Source organism: Miniopterus natalensis, chromosome 15, assembly GCF_054644295.1.
Source record: "Miniopterus natalensis isolate mMinNat1 chromosome 15, mMinNat1.hap1, whole genome shotgun sequence".
Taxonomy (NCBI): domain Eukaryota; kingdom Metazoa; phylum Chordata; class Mammalia; order Chiroptera; family Miniopteridae; genus Miniopterus; species Miniopterus natalensis.
In genome coordinates this window covers 53,437,160-53,452,860 of record NC_142095.1, presented here as the reverse complement: position 1 = coordinate 53,452,860, position 15,701 = coordinate 53,437,160, and positions in this window count along the sequence as shown.

Below are 15,701 nucleotides of genomic sequence, written 5' to 3'. Positions count from 1 at the left end.
CTCTAAGTTGTGTATTCAGTGCTGGAGAGTGACACACTCTACGCAGGTTACTCAGGGTTTTAAGAGCACCAACATGCTGCAAACTGAAACTGCTACAAGGTGTGTGTACCATGCAGAAAGAAGGCTTGTCATTTCAAAGAAGGAAGAGAAAACCAAAATCCAGGTAGTGAAACGAGCACCCCAGTATGGGAGATGTGCAAGTGGACAGTTTCAAGCAGCAGCTCTTTGTGGGCACTTGGAGAGAGGGCTGTGAAAAAATTTTGTCGAAGCGGATTTGGACAAAGCTTAAAGACCTTCCAAAACCAACCCTAAAGAACTTAGCCAAACAATCAATGTTCCAATAAGCTCCTGCAGGAAAGGTGCTTCTAAGACACAACCCCCGAGCAGGTAGCTACATTCTGCACAGTACAAATGCATATTAATTCCAGCATGAAAATTCACTCCAGAAGGATGAAATGTGTGTGTTTCTCTCGGAAAGAACCCTCAGCCATTGGCTTTTGCTTGCTCCTTCAAAGTCTTTGTAGAAACGTGTGCTTTCACGGCTGGAGTACGTTTTGGGATGCATTTTTTCAATCTCTTGCAAGCCTCATGTTTCTTACACAATGTGGAAAACTAAAGAGTATGTTTCCCAAATCACTTGAAATCTAGGGAAACGCACACTGCATCACGCTTGCTCAAACACGCTCTTTCTCCTAATGTGTTGAGAACATTCAAGAAACCAGAAAACAAGGGCATTTTGCAGTGAAACTCAGTCGGGCATGTCCAAAAGGTCATTTCTATTGGTAGTAGAGTGCATCAGCATGATTGACTTCATGTTCTCCATGAAACCCTTACAATTCTAAGGGACCTGAAGTAGGACTTTCACCAAAGGCTGTGTTTGCGTGTCTGTGGTGAAAGGAGCTCGAAGTTGTGTATTCAGTGCTGGAGAGTAACACACTCTACATAGGTTCCTCAGCGTTTTGAGAGCACCAACATGCTTCAAACTGAAACTGCCCCAAGGTGTGTGTAGCATGCAGAAAGAAGGCTTGTCATTTCAAAGAAAGAAGAGAAAACCAAAATCCAGGTAGTGAAAGGAGCACACCAGGATGGGAGATGTGCATGTGGACAGTTTCAAGCAGCAGCTCTTTGTGGACACTTGGAAACAGCGCTGTGAAAAATTTCCTAGGAAGCGGGATTGGGCCAAAGCTGAAAGACCTTCAAAAACCAACCCAAAGAACTTAGCCAAACAATGAATGTTGCAATAAGCTCCTGCAGGAAAGGTGCTTCTATGACACAACGCCCGAGCAGGTAGCTACATTCTGCACTTTAGAAATGCATATTAATTCCAGCATGAAAATTCACTCCAGAAGGATGAAATGCATGTTTCTCTCTGAAAGAACACTCAGCCACTAGGGTTTTGCTTGCTCCTTCCAAATCTTTGTAGAAACGTGTGTTTTGCTGCTGGAATACGTTTTAGGATGTATTGTTTCAATCTCTTGCAAGCCTCATGTTGTTTCTTAGACAATGTGGAAAAACAAGGAGTATGTTTCCCAAATCACTTGAAATCCAGAAACACGCACACTGCATCAGTCTTCTTCAAACACGCTCTATCTCCTAAGGTGTTGTGAACTTTCAAGAAACCAGAAAAGAAGGGCATTTTGCAGTGAAATTCAGACGGGTATGTGCAAGAGTTCATTCCTATTGGTTGCAGAGTGCAAAAGCATGATTGACTTCATGTTCTCGATGAAACCCTTATATTTCCAAGTGAAAGGAGGTAGGACTTTTACAAAAAGATGTGTTTGCGTGTCTGCGGTGGAAGGAGCTCTAAGTTGTGTATTCAGTGCTAGAGAGTGACACACTCTACACAGGTTACTCAGGGTTTTAAGAGCACCAACATGCTGCAAACTGAAACTGCTACAAGGTGTGTGTACCATGCAGAAAGAAGGCTTGTCATTTCAAAGAAGGAAGAGAAAACCAAAATCCAGGTAGTGAAACGAGCACCCCAGTATGGGAAATGTGCAAGTGGACAGTTTCAAGCAGCAGCTCTTTGTGGGCACTTGGAGAGAGGGCTGTGAAAAAATTTTGTCGAAGCGGATTTGGACAAAGCTTAAAGACCTTCGAAAACCAACCCTAAAGAACTTAGCCAAACAATCAATGTTCCAATAAGCTCCTGCAGGAAAGGTGCTTCTAAGACACAACCGCCGAGCAGGTAGCTACATTCTGCACAGTACAAATGCATATTAATTCCAGCATGAAAATTCACTCCAGAAGGATGAAATGTGTGTGTTTCTCTCGGAAAGAACCCTCAGCCATTGGCTTTTGCTTGCTCCTTCAAAGTCTTTGTAGAAACGTGTGCTTTCACGGCTGGAGTACGTTTTGGGATGCATTTTTTCAATCTCTTGCAAGCCTCAGGTTTCTTACACAATGTGGAAAACTAAAGAGTATGTTTCCCAAATCACTTGAAATCTAGGGAAACGCACACTGCATCACGCTTGCTCAAACACGCTCTTTCTCCTAATGTGTTGAGAACATTCAAGAAACCAGAAAACAAGGGCATTTTGCAGTGAAACTCAGTCGGGCATGTCCAAAAGGTCATTTCTATTGGTAGCAGAGTGCATCAGCATGATTGACTTCATGTTCTCCATGAAACCCTTACAATTCTAAGGGACCTGAAGTAGGACTTTCACCAAAGGCTGTGTTTGCGTGTCTGTGGTGAAAGGAGCTCGAAGTTGTGTATTCAGTGCTGGAGAGTAACACACTCTACATAGGTTCCTCAGCGTTTTGAGAGCACCAACATGCTTCAAACTGAAACTGCCCCAAGGTGTGTGTAGCATGCAGAAAGAAGGCTTGTCATTTCAAAGAAAGAAGAGAAAACCAAAATCCAGGTAGTGAAAGGAGCACACCAGGATGGGAGATGTGCATGTGGACAGTTTCAAGCAGCAGCTCTTTGTGGACACTTGGAAACAGCGCTGTGAAAAATTTCCTAGGAAGCGGGATTGGGCCAAAGCTGAAAGACCTTCAAAAACCAACCCAAAGAACTTAGCCAAACAATGAATGTTGCAATAAGCTCCTGCAGGAAAGGTGCTTCTATGACACAACGCCCGAGCAGGTAGCTACATTCTGCACATTAGAAATGCATATTAATTCCAGCATGAAAACTCACTCCAGAAGGATGAAATGCATGTTTCTCTCTGAAAGAACACTCAGCCACTAGGGTTTTGCTTGCTCCTTCCAAATCTTTGTAGAAACGTGTGTTTTGCTGCTGGAATACGTTTTAGGATGTATTGTTTCAATCTCTTGCAAGCCTCATGTTGTTTCTTAGACAATGTGGAAAAACAAGGAGTATGTTTCCCAAATCACTTGAAATCCAGAAACACGCACACTGCATCAGTCTTCTTCAAACACGCTCTATCTCCTAAGGTGTTGTGAACTTTCAAGAAACCAGAAAAGAAGGGCATTTTGCAGTGAAATTCAGACGGGTATGTGCAAGAGTTCATTCCTATTGGTTGCAGAGTGCAAAAGCATGATTGACTTCATGTTCTCGATGAAACCCTTATATTTCCAAGTGAAAGGAGGTAGGACTTTTACAAAAAGATGTGTTTGCGTGTCTGCGGTGGAAGGAGCTCTAAGTTGTGTATTCAGTGCTAGAGAGTGACACACTCTACACAGGTTACTCAGGGTTTTAAGAGCACCAACATGCTGCAAACTGAAACTGCTACAAGGTGTGTGTACCATGCAGAAAGAAGGCTTGTCATTTCAAAGAAGGAAGAGAAAACCAAAATCCAGGTAGTGAAACGAGCACCCCAGTATGGGAAATGTGCAAGTGGACAGTTTCAAGCAGCAGCTCTTTGTGGGCACTTGGAGAGAGGGCTGTGAAAAAATTTTGTCGAAGCGGATTTGGACAAAGCTTAAAGACCTTCGAAAACCAACCCTAAAGAACTTAGCCAAACAATCAATGTTCCAATAAGCTCCTGCAGGAAAGGTGCTTCTAAGACACAACCGCCGAGCAGGTAGCTACATTCTGCACAGTACAAATGCATATTAATTCCAGCATGAAAATTCACTCCAGAAGGATGAAATGTGTGTGTTTCTCTCGGAAAGAACCCTCAGCCATTGGCTTTTGCTTGCTCCTTCAAAGTCTTTGTAGAAACGTGTGCTTTCACGGCTGGAGTACGTTTTGGGATGCATTTTTTCAATCTCTTGCAAGCCTCAGGTTTCTTACACAATGTGGAAAACTAAAGAGTATGTTTCCCAAATCACTTGAAATCTAGGGAAACGCACACTGCATCACGCTTGCTCAAACACGCTCTTTCTCCTAATGTGTTGAGAACATTCAAGAAACCAGAAAACAAGGGCATTTTGCAGTGAAACTCAGTCGGGCATGTCCAAAAGGTCATTTCTATTGGTAGCAGAGTGCATCAGCATGATTGACTTCATGTTCTCCATGAAACCCTTACAATTCTAAGGGACCTGAAGTAGGACTTTCACCAAAGGCTGTGTTTGCGTGTCTGTGGTGAAAGGAGCTCGAAGTTGTGTATTCAGTGCTGGAGAGTAACACACTCTACATAGGTTCCTCAGCGTTTTGAGAGCACCAACATGCTTCAAACTGAAACTGCCCCAAGGTGTGTGTAGCATGCAGAAAGAAGGCTTGTCATTTCAAAGAAAGAAGAGAAAACCAAAATCCAGGTAGTGAAAGGAGCACACCAGGATGGGAGATGTGCATGTGGACAGTTTCAAGCAGCAGCTCTTTGTGGACACTTGGAAACAGCGCTGTGAAAAATTTCCTAGGAAGCGGGATTGGGCCAAAGCTGAAAGACCTTCAAAAACCAACCCAAAGAACTTAGCCAAACAATGAATGTTGCAATAAGCTCCTGCAGGAAAGGTGCTTCTATGACACAACGCCCGAGCAGGTAGCTACATTCTGCACATTAGAAATGCATATTAATTCCAGCATGAAAACTCACTCCAGAAGGATGAAATGCATGTTTCTCTCTGAAAGAACACTCAGCCACTAGGGTTTTGCTTGCTCTTTCCAAATCTTTGTAGAAACGTGTGTTTTGCTGCTGGAATACGTTTTAGGATGTATTGTTTCAATCTCTTGCAAGCCTCATGTTGTTTCTTAGACAATGTGGAAAAACAAGGAGTATGTTTTCCAAATCACTTGAAATCCAGGAAAACGCACACTGCATCAGTCTTCTTCAAACACGCTCTATCTCCTAATGTGTTGTGAACTTTCCAGAAACCAGAAAAGAAGGTCATTTTGCAGTGAAATTCAGACGGGTATGTACAAGAGTTCATTCCTATTGTTTGCAGAGTGCAAAAGCATGATTGACTTCATGTTATCGATGAAACCCTTACATTTCCAAGTGAAAAGAGGTAGGACTTTTACAAAAAGATGTGTTTGCGTGTCTGCGGTGGAAGGAGCTCTAAGTTGTGTATTCAGTGCTAGAGAGTGACACACTCTAACAGGTTACTCAGGGTTTTAAGAGCACCAACATGCTGCAAACTGAAACTGCTACAAGGTGTGTGTACCATGCAGAAAGGAGGCTTGTCATTTCAAAGAAAGAAGAGGAAACCAAAATCCAGGTAGTGAAACGAGCACCCCAGTATGGGAGATGTGCAAGTGGACAGTTTCAAGCAGCAGCTCTTTGTGGGCACTTGGAAAGAGGGCTATGAAAAAATTTTGTACGAAGTGGATTTGGACAAAAGTTAAAGACCTTCCAAAACCAACCCTAAAGAACTTAGCCAAACATTGAATGTTCCAATAAGCTCCTGCAGGAAAGGTGCTTCTATGACACAACCCCCGAGCAGGTAGCTACATTCTGCACTGTACAAATGCATATTAATTCCAGGCTCAAAATTCACTCCAGAAGGATGAAATGTGTGTGTTTCCTTCGGAAAGAACACTCAGCCATTGGCTTTTGCTTGCTCCTTGAAAGTCTTTGTGGAAACGTGTGCTTTCACGGCTGGAGTACGTTTTGGGATGCATTTTTTCAATCTCGTGCAAGCCTCATGTTTCTTAAACAATGTGGAAAAATAAGGAGTATGTTTCCCAAATCACTTGAAAACTAGGGAAACGCACACTGCATCACTCTTGCTCAAACACGCTCTTTCTCTTAATGTGTTGAGAACGTTCAAGAAACCAGGAAACAAGGGCATTTTGCAGTGAATTTCAGGCGGGCATGTACAAAAAGTCATTTCTATCGGTTGCAGAGTGCTAAAGCATCATTGACTTCATGTTCGCAATGAAACCCTTACATTTCCAACTGACCTGAAGTAGGACTTTCACAAAAAGATGTGTTTGTGTGTCTGTGGTGAAAGGAGCTCGAAGTTGTGTATTCAGTGCTGGAGAGTGGCACACTCTACATAGGTTCCACAGCGTTTTGAGAGCACCAACATGCTTCAAACTGAAACTGCTACAAGGTGTGTCTAGCATGCAGAAAGAAGGCTTGTCATTTCAAAGAAAGAAGAGGAAACCAAAATCCAGGCAGTGAAACGAGCACACCAGTATGGGAGATGTGAATGTGGACAGTTTCAAGCAGCAGCTCTTTGTGGGCACTTGGAAAGAGGGCTGTGAAAAAATTTCGTATGAAGCGGATTTTGACAAAGTTGAAAGGCCTTCCAAAACCAACCCTAAAGAACTTAGCCAAACAATGAATGTTCCAATAAGCTCCTGCAGGAAAGGTGCTTCTATGACACAACCCCCGAGCAGGTAGCTACATTCTCCACAGTACAAATGCATATTAATTCCAGGCTGAAAATTCACTCCAGAAGGATGAAATGTGTGTTTTTCTCTCGGAAAGTACCCTCAGCCATTGACTTTTGCTTGCTCCTTGAAAGTCTTTGTAGAAACGTGTGCTTTCTAGGCTGGAGTACGTTTTGGGATGCATTTTTTCAATCTCTTGCCATCCTCATGTTTCTTACACAATGTGGAAAAATAAGGAGTATGTTTCCCAAATCACTTGAAATCTAGGGAAACGCACACTGCGTCACTCTTGCTCAAACACACTCTTTCTCCGAATGTTTTGAGAACATTCAAGAAACGAGAAAACAAAGCCATTTTGCAGTGAAACTCAGTCGGGCTTGTACAAGAGGTCATTTCTATTGGTAGTAGAGTGCAACAGCATGATTGACTTCATGTTCTCCATGAAACCCTTACAATTCCAAGGGACCTGAAGTAGGACTTTCACCAAAGGCTGTGTTTGCGTGTCTGTGGTGAAAGGAGCTCTATGTTGTGTATTCAGTGCTGGAGAGTAACACACTCTACATAGGTTACTCATTGTTTTGAGAGCACCAACATGCTTCAAACTGAAACTGCCACAATGTGTGTGTACCATGCAGAAAGAAGGCTTTCATTTCAAAGAAAGAAGAGAAAACCAAAATCCAGGTAGTGAAACGAGCACACCAGGATGGGAGATGTGCATGTGGACAGTTTCAAGCAGCAGCTCTTTGTGGACACTTGGAAACAGCGCTGTGAAAAAATTTCCTAGGAAGCGGGTTTGGGTCTAAGTTGAAAGAACTTCCAAAACCAACCCAAAGAACTTAGCCAAACAATGAATGTTGCAATAAGCTCCTGCAGGAAAGGTGCTTCTATGACACAACCCCCGAGCAGGTAGCTACATTCTGCACAGTACAAAATGCATATGAATTCTAGGCTGAAAATTCACTCCAGAAGGATGAAATGCATGTTTCTCTCTGAAAGAACACTCAGCCACTAGGCTTTTGCTTGCTCCTTCCAAATCTTTGTAGAAACGCGTGTTTTAGTGCTGGAATACGTTTTAGGATGCATTGTTTCAATCTCTTGCAAGCCTCATGTTGTTTCTTAGACAATGTGGAAAAATAAGGAGTATGTTTCCCAAATCACTTGAAAACTAGGGAAACGCACACTGCATCACACTTGCTCAAACACGCTCTTTCTCCTAATGTGTTGAGAACGTTCAAGAAACCAGGACACAAGGGCATTTTGCAGTGAAACTCAGTCGGGCAAGTACAAGAGTTCCTTCCTATTGGTTGCAGAGTGCAAAAGCAAGATTGACTTCATGTTCTCCATGAAACCCTTACATTTCCAAGTCAAACCACGTAGGACTTTTACAAAAAGATGTGTTTGCCTGTTTGTGGTGAAAGGAGCTCTAAGTTGTGTATTCAGTGCTGGAGAGTGACACACTCTACACAGGTTCCTCAGGGTTTTAAGAGCACCAACATGCTTCAAACTGAAACTGCCACAAGGTGTGTGTAGCATGCAGAAAGAAGGCTTGTCATTTCAAAGAAAGAAGAGGAAACCAAAATCCAGGTAGTGAAACGAGCACCCCGGGATGGGAGATGTGCATGTGGACAGTTTCAAGCAGCAGCTCTTTGTGGACACTTGGAAACAGAGCTGTGAAAAAATTTTGTACGAAGCGGATTTGGACAAAGTTGAAAGACCTTCCAAAACCAACCCAGAGAACTTAGCCAAACAATGAATGTTGCAATAAGCTCCTGCAGGAAAGGTGCTTCTATGACACAACACCCGAGCAGGTAGCTACATTCTGCACTGTACAAATGCATATTAATTCCAGGCTCAAAATTCACTCCAGAAGGATGAAATGTGTGTGTTTCCTTCGGAAAGAACACTCAGCCATTGGCTTTTGCTTGCTCCTTGAAAGTCTTTGTGGAAACGTGTGCTTTCACGGCTGGAGTACGTTTTGGGATGCATTTTTTCAATCTCGTGCAAGCCTCATGTTTCTTAAACAATGTGGAAAAATAAGGAGTATGTTTCCCAAATCACTTGAAAACTAGGGAAACGCACACTGCATCACTCTTGCTCAAACAGGCTCTTTCTCTTAATGTGTTGAGAACGTTCAAGAAACCAGGAAACAAGGGCATTTTGCAGTGAAACTCAGTCGGGCATGTACAAGAGTTCCTTCCTATTGGTTGCAGAGTGCAAAAGCAAGATTGACTTCATGTTCTCCATGAAACCCTTACATTTCCAAGGGACCTGAAGTAGGACTTTCACCAAAGGATGTGTTTGCGTGTCTGTGGTGACAGGAGCTCTAAGTTGTGTATTCAGTGCTGGAGAGTATCACACTCTACATAGGTTCCACAGCGTTTTGAGAGCACCAACATGCTTCAAACTGAAACAGCTACAAGGCGTGTGTAACATGCAGAAAGAAGGCTTGTCATTTCAAAGAAAGAAGAGGAAACCAAAATCCAGGTAGTGAAACAAGCACACCAGGATGGGAGATGTGCATGTGGACAGTTTCAAGCAGCAGCTCTTTGTGGACACTTGGAAACAGCGCTGTGAAAAATTTCCTAGGAAGCGGGATTGGGCCAAAGCTGAAAGACCTTCAAAAACCAACCCAAAGAACTTAGCCAAACAATGAATGTTGCAATAAGCTCCTGCAGGAAAGGTGCTTCTATGACACAACCCCCGAGCAGGTAGCTACATTCTGCACAGTACAAAATGCATATGAATTCCAGCATGAAAACTCACTCCAGAAGGATGAAATGCATGTTTCTCTCTGAAAGAATACTCAGCCACTAGGCTTTTGCTTGCTCCTTCCAAATCTTTGTAGAAACGTGTGTTTTACTGCTGGAATACGTTTTAGGATGCATTGTTTCAATCTCTTGCAAGTCTCATGTTGTTTCTTAGACAATGTGGAAAAACAAGGAGTATGTTTCCCAAATCACTTGAAATCCAGGAAAACGCACACTGCATCAGTGTTCTTCAAACACGCTGTATCTCCTAATGTGTTGTGAACTTTCAACAAACCAGAAAAGAAGGGCATTTTGCAGTGAAATTCAGACGGGTATGTACAAGAGTTCATACCTATTGGTTGCACAGTGCAAAAGCAAGATTGACTTCATGTTCTCGATGAAACCCTTACATTTCCAAGTGAAAAGAGGTAGGACTTTTACAAAAAGATGTGTTTGCGTGTCTGTGGTGAAAGGAGCTCTAAGTTGTGTATTCAGTGCTGGAGAGTGACACACTCTACACAGGTTACTCAGGGTTTTAAGAGCACGAACATGCTGGAAACTCAGCCCTTGGCTTTTGCTTGCTCCTTCAAAGTCTTTGTAGAAACGTGTGCTTTCATGGGTGGAGTACGTTTTGGGATGCATTTTTTCAATCTCTTGCAAGCCTCATGTTTCTTACACAATGTGGAAAAATAAGGAGTATGTTTCCCAAATCACTTGAAATTTGGGAAACGCACACTGCATCACTCTTGCTCAAACACGCTCTTTCTCCTAATGTGTTGAGAACGTGCAAGAAACCAGAAAACAAGGGCATTTTGCAGTGAAACTCAGTCGGGCATGTACAAGAGGTCATTTCTATTTGTAGTAGAGTGCAACAGCATGATTGACTTCATGTTCTCCATGAAACCCTTACATTTCCACGGGACCTGAAGTAGGACTTTCACCAAAGGCTGTGTTTGCGTGTCTGTGGTGAAAGGAGCTCTAAGTTGTATATTCAGTGCCGGGGAGTAACACACTCTACATAGGGTACACAACGTTTTGAGAGCACCAACATGCTTCAAACTGAAACTGCCACAAGGTGTGTGTAGCATGCAGAAAGAAGGCTCGTCATTTCAAAGAAAGAAGGGAAAACCAAAATCCAGGTAGTGAAACGAGCATACCAGGATGGGAGATGTGCATGCGGACAGTTTCAAGCAGCAGCTCTTTGTGGGCACTTGGAAACAGAGCTGTGAAAAAATTTTGTACGAAGCGGATTTGGACAAAGTTGAAAGACTTTCCAAAACCAACCCTAAAGAACTTAGCCAAACAATGAATGTTCCAATAAGCTCCTGCAGGAAAGGTGCTTCTATGACACAACCCCCGAGCAGGTAGCTACATTCTGCACTGTACAAATGCATATGAATTCCAGCATGAAAATTCACTCCAGAAGGATGAAATTTGTGTGTTTCTCTTGGAAAGAACCCTCAGCCATTGGCTTTTGCTTGCTCCTTGAAAATCTTTGTAGAAACGTGTGCTTTCACGGCTGGAGTACGTTTTGGGATGCATTTTTTTCAATCTCTTGCAAGCCTCATGTTTCTTACACAATGTGGAAAAATAAGGAGTATGTTTCCCAAATCACTTGAAATCTAGGGAAACGCACACTGCGTCACTCTTGCTCAAACACGCTCTTTCTCCTAATGTGTTGAGAACATTCAAGAAAACAGAAAACAAGGGCATTTTGCAGTGAAACTCAGTCGGGCATGTACAAAAAGTCATTTCTATCGGTTGCAGAGTGCAAAAGCATTATTGACTTCTTGTTGTCGATGAAACCCTTACATTGCCAAGTGACCTGAAGTAGGACTTTCACAAAAAGGTGTGTTTGGGTGTCCATTCGCGAAAGGAGCTCTATGTTTTTTATTCAGTGCTGGAGAATGACACACTCTACATAGGTTACACAGCGTTTTGAGAGCACCAACATGCTTAAAACTGAAACTGCTACAAAGTGTGTGTAGCATGGAGAAAGAGGCATCTTTCGAGGAGAAGTTTGCCTTAGAACCCATCCCAGAGAAGAGGACCTTTAAAAAATGCACTTCTCTTGTCATTTCCCCAAGGATGGGACGACCTTGAAAGGAAGGCTTGTTATTTCACATAAAGAAGAGGAAACCAACATCCATGTAGTGAAACGATCACACCAGTATGGGAGATGTGCATGTGGACAATTTCAAGCAGCAGCTCTTTGTGGACACTTGGAAACAGCGCTGTGAAAAAATTTCGTACCAAGCGGGTTATGCCAAAGTTGAAAAACCTTCCAAAACCAACCCTAAAGAACTTAACCAAACAGTGAATGTTGCAAAAAGCTCCTGCAGGAAAGGTGCTTCTATGACACAACCCCCGAGCAGGTAGCTACATTCTGCACAGTACAAAATGCATATGAATTCCAGGCTGAACACTCACTCCAGAAGGATGAAATGCATGTGTTTCTCTCTGAGAGAACACTCAGCCACTAGGTTTTTGCTTGCTCCTTCAAAGTCTTTGTAGAAACGTGTGTTTTCACTGCTGGAATACTTTTTGGGATGCATTGTTTCAATCTCTTGCAAGCCTCATGTGCAGCCCTCTATGTTGTTTCTTAGACAATTTGGAGAAACGCGAATTAATTTTCCCAAATCACTTGAAATCCAGGAAAACACACACTGCATCACTCTTGCTCAAACACGCTCTTTCACCTAATGCATTGAGAAGATTCAAGAAAGCAGAAAGACGGGCATTTTGCCGTGAAATACAGACGGGCATGTACAAAATGCCATTTCTATCGGTTGCAGAGTGGAAAAGCATGGTTGACTTCATGTTCTCTATGAAACCATCATATAATCAATATATGCCAGCACGTTTTGAAACACACCCTAGTCGATTTAGTGAGATAAATCTATTGATTGACTGCCAAAATTAGACCTGGTGACAATCCTTGGAAAGCAGATTACAGAACCTCCTGTCAGCCTCAGAGAGGGCTGCTGCCAAGTACCAGACTTGCTCAGTTCCCGACTCTATGGCCTGCATGACTCCTTGCAGGAGAAGAATGCATGCTTTGTATTACCTCAAGTGGATTATATTAAATAAAATTTTCTACTTTCAACCCTTTGTGGATTTCTCTAGGACTCACTTCTGATAGATTTTTTTAAAGTTAGTTTTTTCAAAACATTTTAAAAATATATGTTTTTAAATTGTTTAGAACAATTTTTTTAAATATATATTTTTATGTGTTTTAGAGGGAGAGGGAGGGAAAGGGAGAGAGAGAGAGAAATGTCAATGAGAAAGAGACATCCATCGGTTGCCTTCTGCATGCAGCCTACTTGGGATCGAGCCTGCAACCTGGGCATGTGCCCTGACTGAGAACCAAACTGGCGACCTCTCGGGGCATGGGACAGCACTCACCCTTCTGAGCCACACCGGCCAGTACTAAAGTTAGTTTTATAGCCAAACTAGTCCCAAAGAGATTTCACATAAGGTAAGAATTAATTAGTTGCTATTCATTTGCTTAGTTTGTAAAAATGTTTATAAACAGCATAATTCTCCAACCTCATTAGGCTCTCCATAAAATCCATATAAATATTAAAAAGGTTAAGTTGTAAGCATGATAGAAACAGGTGGCAGCTTTTCTAGTAATTATTGGGATACCTTCTTCTCACAGTTGATATAGACTTACTTACATCAAGCTAATCAGGGAACACTTCAATTTTTGGATTTGGCATAATTCATAGTGTATAACTTTATAATGCAATTGATCTGACTGGACTCACGCAGTGCCTTACACATAGAAGACATGTAAGGAAATTGTTGAAAGCATACCTATATATTCCTGATGACAACGAGTTGTCTCTATGTGATTCATCAGGTATTGTCTGAAGGCTTAAAAGAGTTTTCCCCAAGTAACTCACTGTCAGAATTCAACTTCAAATTCTTAACACCTGTGACAGGTACAATGAAAGCTTCACTCAGATGTTTCTGAGACTAATTAAAAAGAGGATACTTCTTACCCTGGCCAATGTGGCTCAGTTGGTTGGAGGGTCATCCTGTCCACCAAAGGGTCACAGGTTCAACTCCCGTCAGGGCACGTACCCAGACTGCAGGTTAGAGCCCCAGCAGGGGCATGTACAGGAGGCAACTGGTCGATGTTTCTTTCACACATTGATGTTTCTCTCTCCCTCTCCCTTCCTCTCTCTTAAAGCCAATTTTAAAAATTATAAAGTTGAATCTTGAACGTATATTAAAACCAACGAAAATGCTTTGAAAAGCCCTTATGCCCAGGCCCATCTCAAATCGACTGGACTCTCTGAGGACAGGGCCTAGTCAGTGATGTTATCTGGAAGCTCCCCAGGTGATTCTAGGAGCAACCAGAGCTAAGAAGCAGTGAATTTAACCTGGCAACAAAGAGACCACAATCAATCATATTTCTCCCCAACGAATCCCATCCTTTCCCCATCGCCCCACTCTCCACACATACCCCAAGAATGCTCTAAGGAAACATGGGGTGTGTGGCCTTGAGCCTCCCGGTAATGGCGCTGCTGGAAGCGCAGGAGCCAGTCCCTGGGATTCCACAGGGCTGATCTGACAGCTGCATATCAGGTATCATTGCCTAAGACTCCTGCTCTCACTGCCCAGTCACTGTTGCAACATCAATGTGGAAACCCCTGTCCCTGGGCACTTGTCCTCATTGACAGAACTCTCAGGAGGTTACGGCGAGAATTATCAGCATGGTATCACAGCCCAACAGTCTTCACCTGTTCCCTTAACCATGGGATTGGAATTACGTGTTCTGTGCATCCTGGGGAGTGACAGTTTATTTTTCTCTTTTGACCTTAAGTAAGCTTCTCCCGGTCCTTGTATTCGGAGTTGATCATGTCCCAGGTGTGTCGCTACAGAGCAGGTGGCGAGCAGTTGTAAGACCACCGCCGTGGGTCTGCTGCGACCCAGCAATTAGACGATGCAGGAGAACGCTGTAGCTCACAGATTACACCCAGTTTCAGAAAAGCAAATACCTGAGCGCCCACCTTGTGGCAAACACTGGGTGCGTACACACAAACATACCCACAGGTAGGACGTCTGTCCTATGCACAGCTGTATGTCCCCTTAAGTGACTGGTACCTTTTCCACTTTATTCCTATTGAATCTCTTCATTGACTAATTTATCTCATCATTTTCAAATACAATTGGGGGTAAGGAGAGGAAAAACAATAGCAAGACCTTCTTGAAGGGGACTTGTAAGTCTTTTGCACTATAAATGCAAGTGGATTTAAAATGAAAACCCCCTTTGATGTATCAAGGCCTTATTCAGGAAACGCTAACATCCTAGATGTCGATTGGTAATACACGCTTCCCTGGAATTCTAGAAACAAACGGGTTCCAGTCAGCTAAGCGATATCAGGTATTATATCCAAGTTGCAAACTTTTAAAAAGGCAAACCGACAGGCTTTACGTCCTACCTCATTGCCCCTTCTCGTCTCACCCAGTGGCAAACAGAAGGAAAAGCAAGGAAGGCGGCCACGATTCAGAAACACTGTTTGAAAACCAGAGAAAGAGCTTTGCTTGACCTTTAAAGCACAAATAGAAAATAGTAAATCTCCTTCCCTCTCCCTGGCCTCCTCCAAGCAAAGCACTAGCAGCAAAGCCCATGTAACGTTTTACAAAGACTCGAGGACAAGGCAGGGCGGCTGAGTAAGAGGGCTGGGCTGCGTGTTCTGCCCGTGTTGGCTTAGCTCTGGTTCTGGGAACAGGTTCCCCAGTCCACCCTCGCGGGCACCCTCGGAGGCCAGGGCAGGGCTGGAGGGCATGGGATGAGGCAGGCCTAGGTGCAGCGGCATCAGATGACCACGCTGAGTGTCATGCTCTGGTCCTGCGGCGGGATCCTGCGGGACCAGCGAGCAAGAGATTGCCCAGCTCCTCGCAAAAACTTGCGTGCTCAGCAGGGCCCCCTGGCGCCGGGGCCCGGTACTGCAGCTCGGCTGCTCAGCAGCGCCCCCTTGCATCAGGCCCCGGTACTGCAGCACCCCTGCACCGCAGAGCTCCCTTGCATCATGCCCCGGTACTGCAGCGCCCCCTTACATCAGGCCCCTGTACTGCAGCACCCCTGCACCGCAGAGCTCCCTTGCATCATGCCCCGGTACTGCAGCGCCCCCTTACATCAGGCCCCTGTACTGCAGCACCCCTGCACCGCAGAGCTCCCTTGCATCAGGCCCCGGTACTGCAGCTCGGCTGCTCAGCAGCGCCCCCTTACATCAGGCCCCGGTACTGCAGCGCCC